We start from the raw sequence: 7,421 nt of genomic DNA on the forward strand, positions 1-7,421 counted from the left end.
GATAACTCGGTCCTTTTCATTTTTAGAGAGTCTGAAAAGGTACGTAAAGGTAACTCCACAATTCCTTTTTCGTCATCTAATCCCTTAAGTCCGAAAAAGTATAAAACAATACAGAAGGGATGAATTTTCGATAGTTTTAACGAGCCGAACAAAACAAGCGCTCGATCTTTTTGTGCAATAATCCCTCAGGTCCAAAAAGATTAAAATCTAGAGGAGGGATAGCACTTCCTGTCCCTTTAACGAGCTGGAAGGCCAAGGACTCGGCAATCTTTTCATATTTTACGAGTCAGATGAAAAGAGCTTAAAGAAGACTCGTCTTTTGAGGAACGAGTGATAAAATGGGTAGCAGCTGATTCCAGGTAAGGTTTGGAATTTTCCAATCACGGCAGTGTCACAAGGATGGCTAGTGAAATCACTCTTCGCAGTTGTTCCTCAAAATGGGTAAACAATCAAATGGAGGTGAATGATCGGCCAATGGAAAAGTGGAGGTGACGGTGCAAACACGACCAAGGCTTTAATGGCTGAAGTACTACATTCACGACGGTTATTTATCGGGGAATAGTTCATTTTTTAACGAGCTTAAACGCGGGTGGAAACATTTGCTCATGTCTTATGTTTATTTTTTAACGAGCTTGAACTATGTGCTAAAACTGCTCGATTAATCCAGTCATATGATAAGAAAGTTTCATAAAAACGGCAACTTTTAGATTTTTGCCCCACATCCATTCTTTATGCAAGTTAGGAAACGACTAATCCAAAAAACAGATAAATAATCGCTCTTTGCTTGCACTCCAAAAGGTTTGCATGCCCCCAGGTATAAAATATGGTTTCAAGATTACCCCTCAATTTGCAGACAAAACATTTATTCTATCGGGAGAGGCCTACCTCTTACAGGTTACCCAAAGATTGTTCTATTCGCAGTGCAAACAAAACACTTCCTTGGCGATGTCTACCGAGATAAACAAAGGTGAGCGACGAAACCCGCCAACTCACATAACTTTGACAAGAGAATCTTATTCTAGAATAACCCCTCTTCCAATCACAGACAGGGTACAGACTAGTCATATTCTCCCGCGGAAACCTACCCTATACCTGAAGTTTTCCTGCCGAAGCAGACCAGGATGCATGCCCCCTGGGTTTCAGTCATATCCCTTCGAATTACTCGCGCTCATCGGGAGGATGGACTGGGGATTGAGACATTTCTTGCGTGAAAAGACCATTTAGGGATGGTATATGACTATTTGTTATGCGTGATCCAGGAAATGAAAGCTGGTCCACGAGCTTGACCACTCTTCCTTTGTGCGGAAAACACATTACTCTAAAGAGTGAGGAGACGATGGCTCCCATGCAATAAATATAGTCTCGTCCAAGGAGTAGGTTATAATCCAAGGGTCCTTGAACTACCATTACGTTCATTTGAACTGTCTTCCCTCTCAATGTTATGGGCACATTGGGAAGGATCCCTAAAGGTCGACTGGTTCCTTTATCAAAGCCTGTCAGATTTCTCATCTCAGGCAAAAGCGATGGCGAACCAAGCGCTTTCCAAGCAGTAGAGGAAAGGATACTCACAGAAGCCCCCTCATCTATGATGGTACCAGCCATGACCATTCTATATATTTGGACGATAATTCGGAATGGTATGCTTGCTGGTAAACGGGGTCTGCCTAGTTGATTCCAGTCAAAGGAGACAACTAGGTTGCTTGGAGGTGGGACCGAGTAGACGGCCAGATATGGCTCTGACGAACTTCCTTCCTGCGGTAAAGGAATGGGTAGATTGCCCCCATGTTCGTCAGAGTCTGTGTTGATGAAGAGAATTTGGACAGTGTCATCCTTGTTCTCTTCAGTGACTGTATCATTCGAAGATAAAACCTCTGAAGGCAAGACCAGGTCAACTGCCGCCTCGACCTTTTGACTTTCATCTGGTATGGATTCAGCTGGTTTATCTTCAATGGCAGGCACTTCAGCCGACCACTTGAGCGGGCCAGCTGGATTCTCAACTAGCGATGGACTCGGCAAGAGTTTTTTATATCCAGGAGGGAGTCGTAACGGTGAAACCGGACGATCATCCAAAACTCTTTTAGCTTCGTCTAAGAAGGGACAACGTTGGATGGCATGATCGCCTTCGCACAGTTTACAGGGAAATCTAGCTTTCCCTTTTTGTCCTGGGCTTCACTTTCGCTAGTTGACAGTGTGCTTCCAACATGATCACCAGAGGTTGACGACACTGGACTGTGCAAACGGGGAGACCAGTCCCTTAGTATCCGGGGGATGCAAGGACAATCTCTATGAAAGTGGTCTCCCTTGCAAATGACACATGGCGATTTAGGCCTGGTCGGTGCAGTGTGTGGATTTTCGTTAGACGACACTTGTTTCCCCCCATTCGCCTTTGGCTCCTTCTTCTTCTTCTCTTTCTTCTTCTTTTCCTTCTTCTCCTTAGGAACTTGACTTTTGGCTTTGCCAGCCCCATCAAGCGAAGAGGAAGGAGGAGAAGAAGAATTAGAGGAAGTAGAAGGTTGGTGGGTAACTCTGGACTCGTCTAATTGCCGATTCGATTGTTCAGGAATAGTGGTGTTCTGAACGACATTGGTTGAGAAGAGCCATACTGGCAAGCCAATTGTCAGTCCTGGAAGCGACAATGTGGCCATATGGGGTGCACCAACATCTCCCCAAGAGGAGAAGGGACTAGGATTTCCACCAAGGGGAATTCCTTGGTTGGTAGACTCCATTTTCTCAACCTAAGATCAACATAGGAAAAGGGTAATGAATATTCCGTTTAAAATAAATTTTAAGACGCTTGGACACAACTTGTTTTTTCAGTTTTTAAGAGTCGAGAAAAAACAAAAGATGACTCTAGTCTCCTTCGATTTTTAATGAGCCTGAAGTGACAAGTGCTCAGATGGACCTTTTCCGTTAAGGAGTCTGAAAAGGAACGAAAGGGACTGCTCTGGAGATCTAGGTAGAGGGAGTACCAAACCAATCGTAAAACTGCAGAATACTTTTTACGGTACGGCAGTCAATCTTCCCGAATGCTGTGTTCGGTGCATTACGATCAATAGGGCGGCCGACACGGCTTCCTATGGATAAAAGGTTTTAAGCCTATAGGGGTCTCCCAATATATACTCGACAGTACGTGGGAGCACAAGTCCTTACTGGCACTTATCGTCTCACAGTGGAGGAATCACCCAACCATCAGTGAGGACAACAGTTACCAGGCTTTACGACACCGGAACACGTCTCTAGCCTAGACCTCTATGTTGTGCGTTAAGTTCCAAAGCGTTGTTAGATTCATTCAATTTATTTTAAGTTGATCTTTCTTATGAAGTTTGCCTTTTGGGTTCACTACGAGATGTAGATGTAATTCCTAAATGCAATCTAAAGATGATAAGCAAATCTTTTATCTCTTTTCAGCAATGAAAATCCTAGCTACAAGGGGAAAAGAAAGACACAATCTTTTCGCAAAGAGCAAAGAGCACACTGTAAATGCACTTTTCCTAAATCAAGCCATACAAACTATCAATATGCAAATGCACATGTGCATGTATTTGTTTTTCACTTTCTTAATATTGATGCCTAAAAAGAAAGTTGATGTACAAATCTGAATTTGCTTTCAAGTGACAAACACAAACAAGCTTCTTTTCGAAATCAAAAGGTAGAGATGATTACGACACTTTACGATTTCGAAATAAACACTCGTTTCGACACTAGAAAGTCACAAATTCAAACCAAAGGCAAAAGTAAAAGCATAATCGACTGTCAACAGCAAATAAACTTTCTCCTAAGACCAAAATCGACAGTTACGACAGATCTAAATCAAAGGATGATAGTATGACTATTCTACTTTTGCAATGGAACACTGTAAATGATGCCACAAACACACAAAAACACCTACAGTATTTTTATACAAAGGAGGCAGAATTAAGGCAAAGAAAAGGGGTTTTTAAACAGACACATACACTGATCACAGGCTGCAAAAAAACAGAGACAAAACTGGAAAGAATGAAGCACAAGAACCTCAGCTGCAGAAGGCAAGGCTGATCAGCGCACCTGTTACACAGAGAAACTGGATTGCAGCGCAGGTAGCCCTCTCGGGACCTGCGTTGAAATGCAGAACCTCTTCACAGAGCCTGCGCTGGGGCAGAAACGAGAATTCTATCCGGGTTCTGGGTCACGGTTTGCAGTTTAATCTATGGTTTTTGGCCGAGTAAAAGCAATCAGTAATGCACAATCAGAGGGTTGATTTAAAGGAGGTCTAAGAGCTATCACAAAGGGCAATCAGATCATTTGTGAATCAGCTGTTCAAATCATAAACAGATCCAGTGAATGGATTGAAGTAGCAGATGTCTACTTTGCATTTGTAAATGGCAAATGCAGTTCGATTGCTACTTCTAAGTTTATGAAACAAACAACAAGAGAAACACAAACAAACTAACTAGACACGATCCCCAGTGGAGTCGCCATTTTGTTGTGGGGAAAAGTGTCGATTCAGAACGACCCTATCCCACTAAGGTGTGACAATGCCTTAGCAACAAACAGAGAAAAATACTTTTGTATTCTTCTTTATGAACTATAAACGAAGAGGAATAGGATGAACCAACCTGTGTCTTGCGCTAGTCCTTTGATCCAATCTCTCTCCTCTTTGACAGCTTCCAGCTACCTGCTCCCTTACTTGCCCAGCTTCACCAAGTTCCTGTAAGATCACAGAAGAAGAAAACTATACAAAGACATGGATTTATATTCGTAAATAGCTTAGGATCAGATTTAAGCTAAACATACAAATGTAACAAACATCAATGATACACAAGCATGTAGGAGAAACTCAAATAGTTTTATTGATATAACAAGAAGATCCAGGAGGAGTTACAACCGATGATTCCTGATCCACCATCAACCTCCCGGCAAAGGAATCCCCTCTTCACCTCCAACAAAGCATAAATCACCCAATACTCTGATATCTATCTCAAAACCAAGAGCAATTCTCTGCAATGTACAAAATTCCAGCCTTTGGATCTCTGGGATGAGGGATCCATATATAGATGTATGCAAAGAAGATGAGTCAGCTTGTCATTTGACTAGTGGCTTCTCTCTGTCAGTTCTTGCTTCCACTTGGAGACTGAGAGCCTCTTACTCATCCTTGGTCGAACTCAGTGAGGCAAGTGTCATTGGAGAAGATTCTGGAAGCTTCCATTGTCTTTCCACCTCGCGGAATGGCACTGCCATTTGTCATTTCCCGCTCAACGCACCCTGGTAGTGCATTCAGGTGCGTTGCAATGCACCTAGCTAGTGTACTTGGGTGCTATGCAACGCAGGTAGCTAGTGGAGCAGCTGAAATGATCCTGATTTGACTGATTCTGAGCAGTTTCTGGTGGAGAACTTCTGGGAGAAGCTGTAATTTGTTGACCTTGTTCCTCTAGGGGTCAAAACAACACTTTTAAGGACTTAGGATCCCTTGGTTTATGGACATTTCATGCTTAGAGCTATAAGGCACAAAAATGTCTATAACAAAGGAGGAATCTATTTCCAAATCCTAAAGGATTCAACTTAGAACATGAGTCCATTCAAATGGTTTTTGAGTGTAAGAATGATAATTTCAATCACAACCATGAATGGAAGAAAAAACTATCATTGATAAGGTCTAATCTACAAGGAAGGAAAAAATGAAAGGCATAAAAAAATGGAATGAGCACAAGATTCAATACTTTTAAGGAAGGAATTCTATAGAGTCATATAGTTTGGAAATAATAAGAAACCATACAAAGGTGAAATGATGGTAATGGCAAGTAGGGAGGGCCCTCTCTTTAAAAAGTGAGGGTATTGTATTAGACTCTAGTAGTTTGAATTCTTCTCAAATCTACGATGTTGATTGTTATCCCAAAAATAAGAAGCGCCACTTCAAATTCATGGATTGACAATTCGATAGGGGATAGGCTATAGTTCATGGGGATTTTATGTTAGGTAAACTTGATCCATATCATAGCCAAGTCCATGAAGGAAGTCTTTCCTCAATTTAGCTCAACAAAAAGTAGAAAAATAAATTCAAAAAGGAAAAAAACCAACCATTGTTAGGGCTCTTAAAATATGGAAGGCCTCTCCAAAGGTTAGAAAATGAATTTTTCTCCCTCAATATAAGGGGGTTTGAAGCTCCTAGAAAAAAAGGGTCCATTAGGAGGGTAGTGGAAAAGTGAAAAACTGATATCTTTTTGGTGCAAAAAACAATGATTAGATGGAACATTAGGAGAGTTCTTATTATTGTGTTTAGTAGTTGAAATTTTCAAATTATGGGTATTGATAAAAAGTCTAGAGTGATGGAAATTGGCTAGAAGGACACAATGAAGAAGAAAGAATCGTCGTCCTTTCTAAATTCTACCATCTCTTTGATCTTCTTATCCAGATATCTAAATAATAGTTTTACACTTGTAAATATTTGTGTAATTTATATACATAGAATAAAATACTAAGAATGACTCTTGAGTAATCATGTTTTCCAAGACAACCCAATTCATTAAGGAGACATGAACTTTGTTCCAAATAATGAAGAAAGATGGGGAAGAAATAGTATAGTTAACCCTTTGTTATTTTTTTCTCTCAAGTTAGAAACTTTGTGATGTTGAATTAGTAGAAGTGTAACATCCCTTTTTAGTCCCGAGATTTTGTATAATGTAATTAAGATTGATAATGATGAACTACTAGCATGGATATTTTTACTAACCCTATTTGATGTAAATATTATTTTTGTTTCATATATATAGATAAAGATTGAGAAGAGGGTAGTCAACACAAATCTTGATGCCTTTGAGGGAAAGTTATAAGGTGGATCTGTGATGTTTCCTATCCAAGTGAATTAATTAACCATACCTCTAATGTGGTAGCGAAACTACACAAACTTCCAGCAGTTATAAAGAATGGGGGAAGGTGATACCCAACTACTCTAGAGTGTGGGCTATGTACCATTCTAAAGGCTTTTGGTTTACCTTGCAGCGTGAGAAGGTACCATGAACTGTTGGGTCCCTATAATACTAGTGATTACCCCATTACTATTGTAGTTATACCCCTTATTTATATTGTTGTGCCCCTATTACCCCCATATTGTTATTTCTGTGCCCCATAGAATCCCTCTATTGTTATTTTTGTGGCTTTATATTATTATTGTTAGGTCGGCTGGATTATATTGTGACTCCTTAGACTCCTATATATAGAAAGGAGGTTTTGTCATTTGTATCATCCAAGAATTGTTCATTTATGTAATGTAAAGGAGGTTGCCCCCTCGAAGAGGCTGAATTCTAAGGCGTTGATCTATCTTTTCTATCTTTTCTTGAGCTGGTTTCATAACATTTGGTATCAGAGCTTTGGATTCTAGGGTTTCGCTGCTCCAAACAGGTCATCGTGGCATTTTCGCTATAACTTTTTTTCTGTGACGTTTCAGA

This window comes from Pinus tabuliformis, chromosome 3_2, assembly GCF_031772625.1.
Source record: "Pinus tabuliformis cultivar Carrire ecotype Pingquan chromosome 3_2, CPIR1, whole genome shotgun sequence".
NCBI lineage: Eukaryota > Viridiplantae > Streptophyta > Pinopsida > Pinales > Pinaceae > Pinus > Pinus tabuliformis.